The sequence below is a fragment of the Myotis myotis genome, unplaced genomic scaffold (genome assembly GCF_014108235.1).
Source record: "Myotis myotis isolate mMyoMyo1 unplaced genomic scaffold, mMyoMyo1.p scaffold_m19_p_12, whole genome shotgun sequence".
Classification (NCBI taxonomy): domain Eukaryota; kingdom Metazoa; phylum Chordata; class Mammalia; order Chiroptera; family Vespertilionidae; genus Myotis; species Myotis myotis.
The window spans coordinates 6,915,166-6,932,395 of NW_023416316.1; positions in this window are offsets into that span (position 1 = coordinate 6,915,166).

Sequence of the window (17,230 nt, forward strand, 5' to 3'; positions counted from 1 at the left end):
GATTGGGCTTCTGTGTGATCTTCCTTGTGACGAAGGTTTAGAAAGAAGGTGGAGGGCGGGTGCAAGCCCTCCTGCGCCTCCTGCTTGCCGCGTGACCCGGGCCAGCCCCGGCCTCTTCTGGGCTCAGCTCCCCACCTGGGCAAGGACAAGCGGGTGCTGAGTGCTGTGCCTCTCTGCCTCAGGCATGTGGCCCACGTGGCTGGGGACCCACAGAGGCCCCTTTGGCCGTCAGCTGCCAGGGCAGGGAGAGAGGAGACGCCGCCTTTCCTTCTCCCGGAGCAGAGAAGCCAGGCCTGGGCCTGGGCCTGCCGCCAAGGGGAAGCGGAGACAATAAGCCGAGTCACCCCGGCCGGCGAGGGCAGGTTGTGCAACTTCCGCTCGGTGCCTGCAAACAAGACTTTGGCCCCAGGACTCTGAGCTCTGGGCAGCCCTCATTCCTCCCCTGGGACCCGGGGCACCCAGCTTAGGGGCTGGCGTGGGGGGTGGGCAGGGTACGTTTTTGTTCCAAGGGCAGCCAGGTGGCTAGGGGTTCCCTGAGGAAGGCCCCACCAAGAGGGGTCAGAGCACGTGGCTGCTGTGGGGACGGTGGAGGAGGATGGCCACGGGAAGGCTGTGCGTGTGACGGTGTGTGTGCCTGTGGGCCGTGGCACATGTGAGCTGTGGGAAGCTGTGGCCCTGGCTGTGACCATCCCCATGGTCACCTGCATGGGAGCAACACTGGAGGGATGTCTGGAGGCTGTTTTGTCCCCTGTGGGTGCGGGAGGGTAAACACCAGTCCGTGAGGGTGTGACCTGTGCCTCCCTTGCCGAGCTGAGGTGTGTGTCTGTTAGCTGTTTGCATGCATGCTTGTTATGGACTATGAAGCAGACTGAGTACAGGTGATAATGTGCACATGGGGGCACGTGTAGGTCTGTAACTATGAGTGTGCACTGATCAGTGTGCCTGTGAGTGTAAATCCATGTATGGGTGTGTGCATGGTGGGTAGGCATGTCGGCCATTAGGGGTTCGTGTATCTGTGCCTGTGTGAGCCCCAACTGCTGAGCCCGTGGTCTCTGTGGGGGTATGACGGTGTGTAAACATGTGTGACATACATGTGAATGTATGTAAAAGCACGACTACTCATATACATGCTGGTGTGGGACATGTGTCCCTGGGTCCTAGGGCTGGCTCGTCACATGCATCACCCCTATGGATCCCACCAGCCGCCAATGGTTCTGCACGGTTCCAGCAAGTCTATTCTGGGACCCAATTTCCAACCTGCACTGGAGGGTGACGTGGGACTGGGAGAGCCCTTGGCTGCTCCTACACTGTGGGGCCTGTGTAAGTACCCCCAAAACATGCAAATATGGGGAAGCTGAGAGCCCAGGAACCTAGGATTTACCTTGGTCCCTGGGTGAGGGGCAGGAGGCTTCCAAGTGACAAAGTCAGGGCCCAGGGCTCAGGATGGAGCACACCCAGGCAGGGAGGGAGAGAACAGAGAGCCCTGCTAGGGGTTCCACACGGAGGATGCTCAATGCCGGGAGTTGGTCCATGGCAGACAGAGAGCTGAAATGCCAAACAGCAAAGGTGAGGCGATCCGGTGTGGGCGATGGCAGGAGCTGCTGGACTCCGGGGCCGGAGAGACAAATGCAGGAGGTGGTGGTACTGCCTCGAGGTGTCGGATCGCAGGGGAAGAGGTGGTTCTGCAGGTGCAAAGACACAAAGGACAGCAGCCAGTGCTGGGAAGATGACCCCTCCCACCCCCGGCTAAGCAGAGAGACATACCCTGGCCTCTCCCCTCCTCCTACCCTCTAATCTCCCCGCCAGTGTTTCCCGTTGGCCCAGCCTCGCAGGACGCCGGCGGGCAGAGGAGCCTGGGAAAGCAGCTTGCAGCAGCTGGGCAGGCGCCGGGGAAAGGAAAGGAACAGTGCCCAGCACACTCTCCCTGATGCCCTCTGCGGGCCGACAACCTGGGAAAAGCAAAGAAATGCTTGGCACCGTCCCAGCATGTGGGTTTGATTAACTCCTGATAGGAGCTTTGAATGGATGCCCTCCCCTCCCCCCATCTCCCAGTACTGCTGCTCCCCGCGTGAGGCTTCATGTCCCCGCCACATCCCGGCCACGTCGGAGCCCAGCTTCCTGTGCTGAGGAAACCGAGGCTTTCCGAAGGGAAGTGGCTTCTCCCAGGCCCCGCAGCTGGGAAATGGCAGAGCCAGGGCTCACACCCGCGTCAGTGTGACTCCAGGGGCCCCGAGCCCGGGAGAAAGTGATGAGTCTGGTGCCGGTGCCAGAGCTGGGCCCTGGGTAAGATTCCGAGGAGAGAGGCGTTCACCGGGGAGGCCGGCTGGGGAGAGAGCGGTTGATGGAAAGCCGGGGAGCCTGGTGTAAGGGCTGAGAGCGGGATTGAGAGCCCAGCGGCCTGGCTCATGTCTGCCCTGCCCCTTACTGCGTGTGTGACTGGATCGTTCTGTGTCTCGGTTTCCTCATCTGCAAAGTGGGTGTAACAGTGATGGTACCTGCTCCACAGGCCGGGTGTGAGGACGTACGTCGCGTGTTTGCCACTATTTGGTGTTCGTTTTATTTCTGGTGACAAGTGAGGAGACTGAGGCTCTGAGAGGTGAAGCGAGTGCCTGAAGAGGGCGCTCCTGGGTAGGAACTGTGACTGAGGTCTGCACCCCTTCATTCTCTGCCTGCCCCCCAGACTTCCTCACCCTCTTTGACCCACATAACCCACCTCCACTGTCATATGGATTCTCTCTCCTCTTGGTGAGGCCCACTCTGATAAGCCACCTCCTCCTGGTAGCCTGCAGGCCTGGGGGTGCCACCGGCTTCGTGCTGGGGCTGATCTCTGGGTGATAGCACCCCCCCCCCAATTTGGTTTCTCAGCTCCTCTGTCCTGGAGCAACCGCGCCTGCATTCGCTTCCCTGCATCTGAAACATAGTGTTTCAAGATGCCGCCTGGGGCATAGTCCCCATTTACTGGGGTGTCCTTGGACCAGGCCCTCCTCTGTGCCCTTCTCACATGTGAGAGTATTGAACTGGGTCATAGGAATCCTACGGGCCAGGCCTCTTCACCCCACTTACAGAAGAGCAAGTCTGGGGTGCGGAGCGGGGAAGCCATGCGGCTAGTGAGGCGCACAGCTGAGGCTCCAAGTCGGGAGGTTCCAATCCAGAGCCCGCCTCTGACCGCTGCACAGAACTGCCTCACGGGGGTTAGCACTCCGCGCTGCCAGCTGGCTGCCATGGCGTCAGAGCCCTGCGCTGAGCGGGTTGGGGGGCATGAGGTCCCTGTCTGTCTCTATCTGGTGTCTCCTCCACGTCCCCTTCTCCAAGCTAAAGACCCCGTGTCTGGGGAGGGGCCAGGCAGCGACTTCTGGCCCTCCCCATCCAGGTGTCCTCCCAGGTGTCCCCTGGGAAGCTCCTCATTCTGGCATTCCCCTCCATGCTGCTCCTGGCACCAGGCCCCTCCCAGGCCCCTTGATGACTCACCCACAGGCACTTTCACTTCCTCCTTCGCTGGAGAAGGCTCTGACCTGAGGCAGCTACAGAAAGAGGCCTCTTCCTTGGGGGGCTTGAAAGCCTTGAAGGGTGGCTGTGGGCCCTACTGGGGCTCAGGGCTCAGGCCTGTGGGGCTGGAGTACTGCCTCTGCGGAGAGCAGGGTGGCAGGAAGGGTCCTGAGCCTCCTGGCCTGACATTGGCCTGAGCTAAACCCTGTCCACGTGGTCAGTCCCCCCCAGCAGCTCTCCAGGCTGGCATGTGGGGAGACCGACGTAGAATTTTCAAGCTGGAATCATGCTTCTTACACTTGCTGCTGGCCTTGGAGGGACCCATCTTCATCCATCCATTCATCCATTCATTCAACAAATCTGTCCTGGCCTCCTATGTACCAAGCAGTTCCCAGCGTAACAAGAAACCAAAGTTCGCTCTCTGCCCATGAGGATCTCACAGTTGACAGGGATGTCTGGGTTAAGGGGGCAGATTTATGAACAGGAAGCCCAGGTCGGAGAAAAGAATATCCAACACCGTAGGGAAGACTTGGAGATACTTCTGAGGGCTCTTCGTACAGTTTACCAGAAATATTTACACAGAAATGCTTCCTCTTTGCAACCTGGCTTCCTCTCCCCTAGAGCACTCGATAGCTCCCAGCTACTCCAGGGTGAAGGCAGGAGCAAGGCTGAGCCTTAAGCTGGATTCGCCTCCCAGTGCAGCATCCTTGGTGTTGTACAACCCCAGGGACACCGTTCGCAGCCTCGTCTAAGAGGACAGCACCCGGTTAAAGGATTCAGCTGTGCAGTCAGACTTGGGGTCCACTCCGGGCTCAGCCATTTGCTGCTGGTGTGACCTGGAGGAAGTTGCTTATCATCTGACGTGGCTTACTCATCTGTAAAATGCAGCCACTGGTAGAACCACGACATCATGTTTTCGTAAGAGGAATTCAATGAAATCACCCATGCAGAGCGCCCGGCGCTCTGTAAACACGCAGCGCTCGATGAGTGCCAGCTGTCACCGTGAACGTACCGTTTACGATAGGGGTCTGTGCGCACTGAATCCTGCCCGTGTGTGTGTGTGTGTGTGTGTGTGTGTGTGTGTGTGTGTGGCTGGGGCGTGCTCAGGGAAGGCTTCCCAGAAGAGGTGATATTGGTGTTGCCTCTCAAAGGAGGAAAAGTGGGGAAGAACATTCCAGGCAAAAGGAAGTGGCCAGACGTAGTTGTGGAGTGGGGCGTGTTTGGGAGGGCAAAGGAGCCAGGTCGAGAGCAGCCCAGAGGAGGCCTCTGGCTGGGCCTACGGTGCCCTGCCTGGGGCCGCTGCTGTGTCTGGGTGGGTGGGGGCTGCCCGGCTTGGTCTCGGAGATGCTGGCAGCAGTTTCAGCACTCTCACCCTCTGCCCCCTCCCTTTTCCGGCCTCCACTTCCTTCCTCTGCACAGACCGCAGAGGCATTTCAGAGGAAGCTGCTACTTATTTTAGCAGCCATCCCTGGATACCCCACCCACAGCTGCCCCTGTGCCTGAGCCCCTTCGGAGGCACCAAGTCATGGTGTGAGTCATGGCCTGAAGCACTCGGGGTGAAGACAAGCCACAGAACGCGGAGCCGGTGTCCGAGCTGGGAGACGGGTTCCAGCCCAGCTCTGCCACTGACTGACTGCGTGACCCCCGAGTCCCTCCACCTCCCCAGCCCGGGTCCCCTCTGTGCTGTGGGGAGGAGTGGTCTGTCTAGAACAGCGGTTCTCAACCTGTGGGTCGCGACCCCTTTGGCGGTCGAACGACCCTTTCACAGGGGTCGCCTAAATACATCCTGCATATCAGATATTTGCATTATGATTCATAACAGTAGCAACATTACAGTTATGAAGTAGCAATGAAAATAATTTTATGGTTGGGGGTCACCGCAGCATGCGGAACTGTATTAAAGGGTCGTGGCATTAGGAAGGTTGAGAGCCACTGGTCTAGAAGGATCTGAGAGAGTGCTCAGGCAGATCAGGTCTGGGGGGCTGGGAACTTATACTTTGGAGACTCATCTTTAAGAAAAAGAGAATCCCAACTTTACCTAAGAAAGTGAGCCTTTATTGAGGAAGGGCCCGTGCAAGTGAGGAGCCTGAAGCTTAAGGTTTTTCATCGTCTTCGCAAACCTGCCTTTGGAGAGGGTCCCCAAAGTCCTCAGGAGATGGTGGGGAAACTGAGGCTCGGGGAGCAGATGCCACTGGCCCAACACAGTCACACAGCCAGCAAGTGGCAGACTAGGACTTGAACCCAGATTTGTCAAGATCAATGCCTATGACTTACCCACTATTCTCGACAGCCTCTCATAGCCCCTCTGGGGCAGGGAGTGCCCTGGGGAGGGGGAAAGAGAGGCAGAGAGAAACAGAGGGCCTGAGAGACGGATGGACAGCAGCACAGTGTGGGGAGAACACAGGCGCTGCAGCCAAATGGACTCAGATGCAAGTCCCAGCTCCGCCCCTTTCTGGCTGCGTGACCCTTCCTGAACCTCGGTGTCCTCATCTGTAAAATGGGGTGACGCAGAGCAGCTGTGGGCACGCTGCAGCAGCTGGCACATGGCAGGAAGTCCATTCTGAACCACACTGAGAACAACAATGGCTAACACTTGCCTAGTGTTTACCTCATGCCAGGCACCGTTCAAAGTAGTGCAATTTAAACATTAAATCAGCTCAACCTCAAACAACGTGGTGAGGTAGGTGCTATCATCACCCCGTGTCTCAGATGAGAAAACTGAGGCCCCAAATCCATGCCAGGCTCAGGGACCAGGGATGCAACTGTGACACAGACATGGTCTTTGTTCTTGGGGAGCCCAGTGCTGGTGGGGACAGAGGTGTCAGCACCTGCATTATTAGAAGCCCTGATGGATGCTGGGAAATGTAACAGCTGGGGTCCAGGGAAGTCCCTAGGGAGCAGAGGGAGGCAGGGAGCCTTTTTGACCCGAAGCCGTGGTGCAGGAGATGGCACTGGAGCAGAGCCCTGGAGGGTTCCTAAAAGAATTGTCCAGGCTGATGGTAGTGGAAGGGCATTTCAGGCAGAGGGAACAGCACAGCAAAGTCAAGGAGGGGGTTTGTGGGGAGGGAGAAGGGGCAGGACCTTGGGGATCTGGGCTGTGTGGCCAGGAGTAGCACAGAGGGGGCTGAAGAAGTAGTATAGGTGAGGTCCCTCGATTTTGTTTTTCTTCTTGGGTTTCAACCTCCAGCGGCAACTCCAGTCCCGCTAGAGCAGGGGTGGGCAAACTTTTTGACTCGAGGGCCACAATGGGTTCTTAAACTGGACCGGAGGGCCGGAACAAAAGCATGGATGGAGTGTTTGTGTGAACTAATATAAATTCAAAGTAAACATCATTACATAAAAGGGTACGGTCTATTTTTTCAATAGTTTTATTCATTTCAAACGGCCCGCGGGCCATAGTTTGCCCACGGCTGCGCTAGAGGCATGTCTGTGAGGGAGGGCAGGACCCAGGAGCCGCAGTCCGAAGCTCTGGCCTTTGTCCCTGACATCAGTCCTTGGGCTGAGGGGCCCTTGAATGGCCCTTTGCTGCCTCCCCTCCTGCCCTTCTAGTTTTGACAACTCAGTGGCTTCAACAAGTCCTACAGGGAACATGTGGGCCTCAGAGTCACCCCGCTGACCAGCCTCTGTCCCCGCTGCGCCCAGCCAGACAAAGTTCACCGACCTCCACGTGTCCCTCCACGTGCTGTCCACCTTCATGTCCATTCACGCCTTTGTACCTGTAACACGTACCTGGAGCAGGTGCGGCTCATGCACTGCCCAGGTCTCCTCTGCCCACCTCCGAGGCCCCCTGCTGGGCAGTGACCGTCCACCTCAGGGGCATCTCCCACCCAGCTCCCACCTCTCCACTGCCCTGCCTGGAACTGTCCACGGTACCAGGGGAGCTCCCCAGCTGCGCACAGGACACCCAGAAATGCCAGCACCGAGATGTCCCCCGGGAGGCCATCGCCCAGTGAGCGAGGGTGGCCGTCGCTGGGGGGGTAACTCCAGGCATGTTCCACACAGTCGCTCAGTGGATCCTGTGGTGGGACTGAGCCCCCGGGTCCCCCCGAGTACCCTGTCACACTTTCCCCACTCCCCCACGCCTGCGCCCTGAGATCACCCCCCTGCCCATCACCCACCCCAGCACCCCATTCATCGGCTCATGATTTTGTCCAGACAGGCAGAGTTCATGGTGCCCGCCCTGCCGGACCTTGTGCGAGCCACGGCACAGGGCCTTGCCCTCCAGAGCCCACGAAGTTGTGTGGCTGGACATGGACTCCAGGGCGGCACCGCTGAGCCCCCAGCCCCACCAGCTGAGCTCGGGCAAGGGGAGGGTAAGTGCTGAGCTAAGCCACTTCCTCGTCGTCGTGCGTCCCCCACCCTTGGCTCCCTCCTGCATGTAACTTTCCAAGGAAGGCTCCAGCAGCCTGTGCCATATCCAGCAGGAAGGAAGGAAGAACAATAGTTAACACTTGAGCTCACAATACATGAGCTGCTTTACACACATTAAACCCATTAATCTTCCCAGCAGCCCTCTGAGGCAGGGAAGAACTCCATTTTACAGATGGGGACATGGAGGGGCGGAGAGGCTCGCCCAGGGCGGTACAGGGGATGCGAGGCAGAGCTGAGGCTGGACACAGGCAGTCTGACCTCAGACCTGTGGCCCAGCCGCTGCGCTTTACTGTTCGAGGAGGAAGGGTGGGCGAGGGGGAGTCAGTTCGATGCAGAAGGAAGGACTTAAGCGTACATGAGGGTCTGGAGGGAGAAGGCAGGCCAGCATAGAAAACACACCTGGCCTGGCCGGTGTGGCTCAGTGGATGAGCGTCGACCTATGAACCAGGAAGTCACGGTCAGGGCACATGCCCAGGTTGCGGGCTCGATCCCCAGTGTGGGACGTGCAGGAGGCAGCCGATCAATGATTCGCTCTCATTATTAATGTTTCTATCTCTCTTTCCCTTTCCCTTCCTCTCTGAGATCAATTAAAAATATATATGTATATTTAAAAAAAAGAAAGGCATCCCTGAGCACACAGCTCCAGACCCGTGCACAAGTGCACGCATGCCACGTGAGCACATCTACAGAAAAATGTATGTTTAGCCAATGCATATACATCCGCGTAAGTGTGCAAACACACACATGCCCCACACACTCAGGGGTTTGTTCATACACATGTGCATGCATCTGACCACCCACAGGCTGCCCACATACGCATGTTTGCACCTGTGAACAGGTGTCCCATGCATGTATATTCACAGCACATTACATGTTTATTTGCACCCATGCCTGGCTTGTCACCCTGGGTACACGCACAGGAATGTACATTCATATGCCCTCACACACACTGGCACACACAAATACAAATTAGTGGCCGGCCGAATTCTCTGCTTAAAGAAAACTTGTGAGTGTATTAAAAATGTAGGCCACATCGGCCAAATAATTAAAGTGAGGAGCGTGGCAGCGGGCCTTCCCGCCACTCTCTCGGGGCCGCCTGTGCTGGGCTGTGCTCAGCGTGGCGGTGCCCCATATATTTGAGGAAGAGGCACTTTATTACAGTAATTTATCACCCCCATAAAGGTGGCTCCTCTGTAACGCAGAATAATTTGGGAAGAAATATGTTTTAAAAATTAAAAATGCAGCCGGCATGCGCCCCGTCAGGCCTGCAGGGAGACATCGCGGCACCCCCGGTAACTGCCCGTGTAGCTCTAATATCTACAACTTCCATTATTTAAAGTGTGATTATATTTTTCCTGCTTGGAGCTTTGTCAGCTATAAATAAAAGATAAGGGTGAATTGTTGCGGGGCCTAGTAAGCACTTCCATTATTGGTACTTAAGGGGGCTTGGGGATGGAGCGAATGGGCAGGGCGTGGGGAGGGAAGGCAGGCCATTTGGGAGGTGCCAACTGGGCCCCAGAGCTGAGCTGTGGGCATAGGTGGGCCCAGGTCCGTTTCTGGTAGAGTTTTCCTTTGGATCCAGAGCGACATGACCCCATGAACTTGGCTCTACTGCCCTCGTCCTCCATAGACCGTGCTGAAGGCCGTCCACAGAAGAGGCTGCCTGCACGGGCTCCCCACATGCCCGACCTCTTCCTGGCCTCCCCGGGGACCCCATCTTTATGGGGCACTCAGGGGAGAAAGGTCCCTTAAGAGAAAGGGATCCATCCACTTGAAGATTTTTGCCTTCCCACAAACAGGAATTGTTGCTTCCTGGGGAGTCCAGAGCTGCGGCTGTGTGAGGAAGGGGATTCACAAGGGTGTATGGGTGTGTGTGTGTGTGTGTGTGTGTGTACACACATGTAGGGGGGGGGCTTTATTAGCCAAAGGAAGCCATTGGCTCCCGAGTCGAAGAGCTACTCCAATTAAATAGAGAATAACTGGGAAGGAAGGAACACTCCTCCAAGAACAATTAGATCAGAAACAAGTGAGCTTGTTTTGTCAAAAGAATAAAAGGAACTGAATGAAAAAGCAAACGGGACATAATTGCTTTGTCCCTTCTCCTGGAGCCTTGCACGTTTCTCTAAACCCAAAAGCTTGGATTGGTGTCTGGGCTCTGCCACTTCCTATGTATGCGACCTAGGGCAAGTTTTTTTCATTTCTGTGAGCCTCAGTTTGCTCATCTGTAAATTGGGGATAACAGCACCCATTTTCAGGGTTATGATAGCAATTGATTAAGACAGGTAGGGTGTTGGGACCGGCTTTGCTGCACTTTGGGGGCTCGATAATGTTGATGAAATAAAGTTGGACAGGGATCCAGCAATCCTGTTCCTTGGCATTTACCCAAATGAGTTGAAAACTTAGGTCTACACAAAAAACCTCCCACAAATGTTTATTGTGGCTTTATTCACAACTGCCCAAACTAGGAAGCAACCAAGATGTCCTTCAGTAGGTAAATGGATAAACAAACTTATGGGGAACCGGCACGGCCATGGCATGCTCAGCCCCAGGGCGCCTTATGTGCCATGCCAGCTCAGCCTGGTTCAGTGACCCTGAGTGGGGGGGTGAAAGGATTAAGGAAAAACAGACAAGAGAATGAAAGCTGGGTCTCGGTGGGACGCTGCCTCCCTGATGAGGAGACAACGACAGCGCCCACAAGCCGTGTCTTTATTTTATAGCAGGTGCCACGAGGCAAAGTAGGGGCGTGATCACGCTGTTCACAGCATTCTCGTGAGTTTCAGCCTCACTTAACTACATGCACCCGAACTCTATCACAAGGCACGTGGGGCTACGTGTTTGGACCATAGGTTCAAGCTTACAACCACAGCCGTTGGCTATGATTGTGCTGGGAGGGCCCTGCCCTCCAGCTGGGACTTGCACGTGGCAATGAGAGGACCCTGTCCTTTCATTAGTCCGAGGCTTAAACCTGGCCAAAACACCGTAACCGCGCCCCACAGAAACTGTGGGACCTCCAGGCAGTGGACGATTACTCAGCGATAGAAAGAAACGAGCGATAGGAACGAGGAGTTGCAGTGTCATGGCGATGGAGCGTCCGCTCCGGAAAATGAAGAACGTGCTGAAGAGGGATGGTGGTGACGGCTGCACGACAATGCGAATGCACTTACAATAAAAAATGGTTAAAATGGAGAATTTTATTATATATATATATATATATATATATATATATATATATATATTACCAAAAGTGAGCTATTAAGCCATGAAAAGACCCGGAGGAACCTGAGATGCATATTGCTAAGTGACAGAAGCCGGTCTGAAAAGGCTACACATAGTGTATGATTCCCACTATCTGACCTCTGGGGAAGGCAAAACTATGGAGACAGCGAAAAGGTCAGGCTTCCAGGGGATGGAGTCGGGGGAGGGAGGGAGGCTGTTTCGGGCAGGGAAACTGTTCCACATGGTACCATAGTGTGGGTTTACCCTGACGCATTTGGCAAAACCCAGAGAAGGCACAACACAAAGCGTGAACCCTAATTAAACTATAGACCATATCGATGATAATAACATATCGATATTGGCTCTTCCATTGTAACAGATGGACCAGAGTAGTGGAGGGTGTTAATAATAGGGGACATGAGGAATTATATAAGGACTCTGTGTACTTTTCGCTCCCTTTTTAACCTAAAACTGCTCAGAAATGTAAAGTCCCTAAAATTTTAAAACGTAAGTTGGAACAGAGCTCTAAAAATTAATAATGAAAACAGCACAGAGGTCGACACTGGCTTTGCCTTAGCTGTTGACACCGCAGAGAGCGGGGCTGGAAGGCATCTTTGCAATCATTCCACCCAATGGTTTCCAGAAACCTTTTCCCCCCAAGCAAAAATGTCCAGGGCTCCCAATGCACTTAAAACGCTCACTGACCAGAGAACACTGGAGGGGGTCCGCACACAGGTTTGGACTGGCTCGAGCTACAGGCCGTCGCCGGGGCCCCTGACGGTCCCTGTCCACAGCGCCCGGGTTGGCCTGGATCAGCAGATTTGTCTGAGCTGCATAAACTGAAGCAGCTGATCAGGTCCTTTGGCGATGGGACTGGCCCGTTGCCTTTTCCCTCTTAATTGGCTGGAATTTAGGCCCAAACCTAGTGTCAAGGAATGTACCCCAAACAGGGTCCCACAGGGAAGAGAAGCTGAGATTCCATTTGGGGGTGATCGTACAGGGGGTCTGGGTGGCTCACGCTGGATCAGACTAGCTGGGAAAGATGAGCATGTTGCTGCTGAGGCTGGCGAGTGGGGAGCACAGAGCTCCTCGCCTCCTGCCCCAACCCCTGGACCCCAACCCCTAGGGCGCCAAAGATCAGAGGCCATGAGGGTTGGGCTGGGGAGAGGAGGATGGGGAGTGAGAAGGAGGAAGAAGATGGGAGGAGGGAGGAATGGTCTGGGGCCGAGGAAGGGCTTTGTAAAGAAGCAAGATCCTGTGTGCTGATGGGAACATATCAGTGGAGAGCAGTGGTTCTCAACCCTGGCTGCACATTAGAATCACCTGGGAATCTTTTTAAAATCCTGATTTCTGGGCCTCCTCCTCTGGAAATTCTGTTTCTTCGTTATGGGGTGAGGCCACAACATTAGTAACAAAGAAACAGAATTTCCGGAGGATGAGGCCCAGAAATCAGGATTTTAAAAAGATTCCCAGGTGATTTTAATGTGCAGCGAAGGTTGAGAACCGCTGGTGTAGAGGGAGGTGCTGATGAGGGAGGAGAGAGGAGATAACAGGAGGATTCAGGTCGTTGAGAAGGTGAGAGGGAGCGGGACGAAGAGCACAAGTGGCAAGATGGGCCTCTGAGAAGAGAGGGGACTTGGCCTCTGGCGTCGGGAGGGAGGCAGCAGAGATGAAGGCAGGCATAGCAGGCCCACAGGACAGGGACAAGACTCGGACAAGACTTTGAGTCTGGTGGCACATGCTCTTTCAAGGATGTTTGGGGCAAGGTCATCTGCTGAGAGTGAGAGGGGAGGGAAGGAGGTGGGACGTCTGAGTAGAGAGAAGATAGGAAATGCTCACACCAGAGAATAAAGCATAGAGGGTTCTGTGGGGCAGCCTGAGTGCCCATTTGAGGTCTGTGGCCACATCTGGAGCTTAGGGTAACATCTGGCAGCGTGGTTGTGTGATTTTTCCCTAGCAATGCTGGCGTGTGTGCGATGGTGTGCATACCGGTCACCAGTGGAGTATGATGATGCGTTGATTGGGCTGATCAAGATGAGAAATGAAGCCAGGAGGGACCACTGGGTGGGCAGGGGACCAATGGTTAGTGGGAACGGGGCAGGGCTCGTGGATGGCAGTCTCCGTGAGAATCTGAGAATTACAGTCGTGGAGGCACTTGAACAAGGACTGGAGGCAAGTGTTGGCGAGGTGTTTACGAAGGTGGGCGTGTTAGAATGGATGCATTATATGAGGTCAGAGAATCACCAACCTGCTATCCTGGTGTTCAGAGGCAATACATAGAGTGTGGCCTAGGTCCATCTCACAGTGGGCTTGATGGGTCTTCAGACCCACCCATGGTCATTTCTCCAGTCCCCGAGTGTGCAGTTGGGGTGACACACTTAGTGAAGGATGAACCCTCACTTTGGTTCCCTAACCTGTGGGGTGAAAGACTTCATAAAGGGACGGTGGAGTGGAGGCCTCGGAAACAGCCCCCACCGCAGCCAAGGCAGTAAATCAGCCGTGCCACGTGCTGAGAGGACTAGAGTGGAGCCACCCTCCGAGGCGTGCAGGATCCGGAGTGGTGACTCCCATCACGTCCCCTTCCGTTCAGCAGCGAGTCCTGTGAGAGCCTGACGGACGGTGGCAGGTGATGGTGAATTACCCCAAACTCAGCCGAGTGGTAGCCCCTCCACAGCTGCTGGGCCAGATCATCGTAGCCTCTGGCACGTAGAGTGAGCCTGGGCCTGTAGAATGTGCTATTTTCCACCCCCAGCAGAAAGGAGGGCCAGCAGCAGCTCATGTTCCCTGACCGGCCCTGGATCATGCTAACAGTCGGAAGGAATCTCAGTCACCTGTACTGGGGTGGCTTTGCATTCTGACAACCTAATAAGTGGACACTACACTTCCCAGAATCCCCTTCCCTGCATAGCTCTTGTGTAATGTGGGTCCCAGACATTGGAGGGAGATTTGGGAAATGGACGTGAAGCAGCATTTTCGTTGTCCACCTGGAAGGTGGGCGCCCGGCGTGGGTGCGGTGCTGGTGCAGCCCCCGCTGCTGCCGCTGAGCTGCTGACTCTGCTTGTTACAGGGCAGCACCCCCCTGACGGCTTCTTCACCTCCTGCCGCTTCTGTGCGTCACACACTATTCCAGAGGTGGGGGGATGGCGAGACAGGCCACGTCTCTGCTCTTGTTGAGCTCACATTCTCTTGGAGGTCTGTGAGGGGGATAAAAAAATGCTTCAAAACCCGTTTTTCCTAGCACACTTATACTCTCAACCCTGTTCTAAACCACCTCCCCGTACAGCATGGCCCATTGTTTCAATGATCAACTCTGTTCAATCTTTCCTTTCTCTTTCTCTATTTCTGTCTTTATCGCTGTCTTCTGGGTTTGCATCTTTAAAGGGGAGAGCCTGGGAGCGTTAGGGGCAGAAATAGAATATTGGGGACTAGCTAAGAAATAAAATAAGAAATATTAATCATGCTCTGTTAACCCTGATTGTTTTTTTTTTTCTGATTAAAGAAAGCACATTCTAACCTGGCTGGGAGTTGTACGCCCCCGGGACCTAGGTGTCCACCTTGCCCCTGCGTGTCAACCTTGGGCCTGGGAGTCAGCCTTGGGATGCAGTCCATGCCCGTTCAAGAACTGCCTAATATCATGGGAAGATTAACAACCTTGTTGCCTTTATAAACAATGGAGTCCTGCCCCAGCCCCCCAACCCCCAGCGGACCTTGCCTGCTTCCCCATGCCTGTGATCCCTGCTTCCCCATGTAGTCTTTGTCCTTCTACCCAATATAAGCAGCTGGCTTATGGGGGGCTGCAGAGCAGATTTTCATGGATGACCTGCTGCTCTCTCATGCTGCCGGCAGCATTGGAATAAACGCTCACATATGATTCAACACTGTCTCTGCTTCATTGGCTCAAGCAGTGACAGGCAGCCTCAACCCATTGGTTGTCCGGTTACAGGAGGAGGCACCCGGAAGCATTAGCAGTGGTTACATGAGGAGTGAGATCGTGAAGGAGGGTTTTCCCATTTATTGTACATACATCCGAAGCAAAGAGAAGTCACCTAAGGTGCCCAAGATCGCCCAGCTAGTAGGTGGCAGGGCTGAGGCCTTGTCCCCATGCCCCTCTTGCCCACTTTACACATCCAATTCCCCCACCATCCTCTGGCATTGCCTGGCTTTCAGACTTCCAACCCAGACTTTCCCCCAAAACCCCCTGTGTCGTCCCTGCCTTCGCCCTGGCTCTGTGGTAGGACAGAATTAGAAGTGGCCTCGTGATGGGAGGTGGTGGTGGTGATGGCTGAAGAAGAAGTGACTTTCAACTTCTAGGAATTGACTTTGACTATCAGATAGGGGTTGAGTCACTGGCGGGCCCTTCGGCTGGGTTTTAATCAGGTCAGTTGGTAGCAGTGCGTGGGTGGGGGTGGGGGATGGGAGTGCAGAGAGCTCAGTTCCACTTCCTCCCTCGGAGGCCCAGGCCCTTCCATATTTCGTCGATGGGGAGGACTCACCCAGCAGATGTCAATCCAGGCCGTCTGGAGTGGGCTAAATTTAGGTCCCAGGATGTCGGAGCGGTGAGGACTCAACATCTTGTGTTGCAGATGAGGAAACTGAGACCAAGAGATGTCTGGAGACTTGCCCAAGGCTGCACAGCAAGTTAAAGTCACAGCTGGAGCTCAAACCCATGCCTCTCTGAAAGTTACCACATTGCTCTTTCCAAACCACCCCCCTGCCCTGCCCTCGGCATCCTGGGCCACTGTCCCCAGGCCAGCCCCCAGCTGGGGTTAGGGGTGAGGAATGGGGTGTTGCTCTGTGTCTGAGACCAGACATCTGGTTCCTAATCTTGGCCTTGCCACTTATTGTATGACCTTAGGCAATTACTTCATTTCTCTTTAAAATAGGCATCCTATGTAATAAAAGGCAAATATGCAAATCAACCGAACGGCAGAATGACCGGTTGCTGTGATGAGCACTGACCACCAGGGGACAGACGCTCAACACAGGAGCTGCCTCCTGGTGGTCAGTGCACTCCCACAGAGGGAGCGCCGCTCAGCCAGAAGCCGGGTTCATGGCTGGTGAGTGCAGCGGTGGTGGCGGGAGCCTCTCCTGCCTAAGCCAGCAGGCGGACATCCCCCGAGGGGTCCTGGACTGTGAGAGGGCGCAGACTGGGCTGAGGGATGCGCACCCCCGTCCCCCTGCAGCTCCCATGCACAAATGTTGTGCATCGGGCCTCTAGTAAAGGCTATTGTTGGATTAAAGGCACAAATGGATGCAAAATTGCTTAGAATGTAGTGGATACTCAATAAATGTGAGCTCTGTTTTCTCTATATGATGAAACCTAGTTGACTCTGATAGAATCCTGGGGACTTTGGAAATATTTTAGGGGTCCTGGGTGGAAGGGAATAAAAAGAGAGGCCAAGCAAATGGGGCTTGGAGCTCCCCATCAATCTTTTTCTCCCCGACCCATGAACCAGAGTTTTTTATCTGTTTTATATCCGCCTCACATTTTGTTCTAAAAAATGGTTCTGCTACTAAAAACCTGGCTGTCCACCACTGCCTAAGGCTGCAGACTCAGAGAGGACCTACTGGAATCACAGAGAAACAGGATTCCATTTATGCGTCTGACATCTGCATTCAGAAAGACTGTGTTGGACGGCCGGTTTCCTGGGACAGCAGTGGTCTGCGGCCGCCCCCGTGGGTTCCCACCCTGTCGCTGTGGCCCACTTTCTTTCCTGCTCATGGAGCCCTCATTTCAGTTGACCACTGGGCACCCTGTATTTTATGGGGCCCCTCTCCCCCACCCCCCCAAGGAGGAAGGAAATGTTCCCTCATGTGTACTAATCACGGTGATTCCCTCTTGCCAGTGATTGATTAGGGCACAGGTGACAGGTCTATGGGACACTGTCCATCTGACAGGGGCAAACGTCTATGGGGGAGGAGGTTTCTGAGGAAAGCTGTCCTCTTTGATTAAAAACAGGAAGATAGATGCAGGAAAGCTGCCCCTTCTCCTGTCCCTCTGTGTGGCTGTGCGAAGACATGACTGCTGGCCTTGCAGCAGCCACCTGAGGACAAAGTGAGCTCTCCAAGCGCAAGTGCCCAGTCAGCTATTGGTGCCATGATGCCTCGAACGCCCATTCTCCAGACTCAGTGACTGACAGCAGGTATTGCTCCTCGC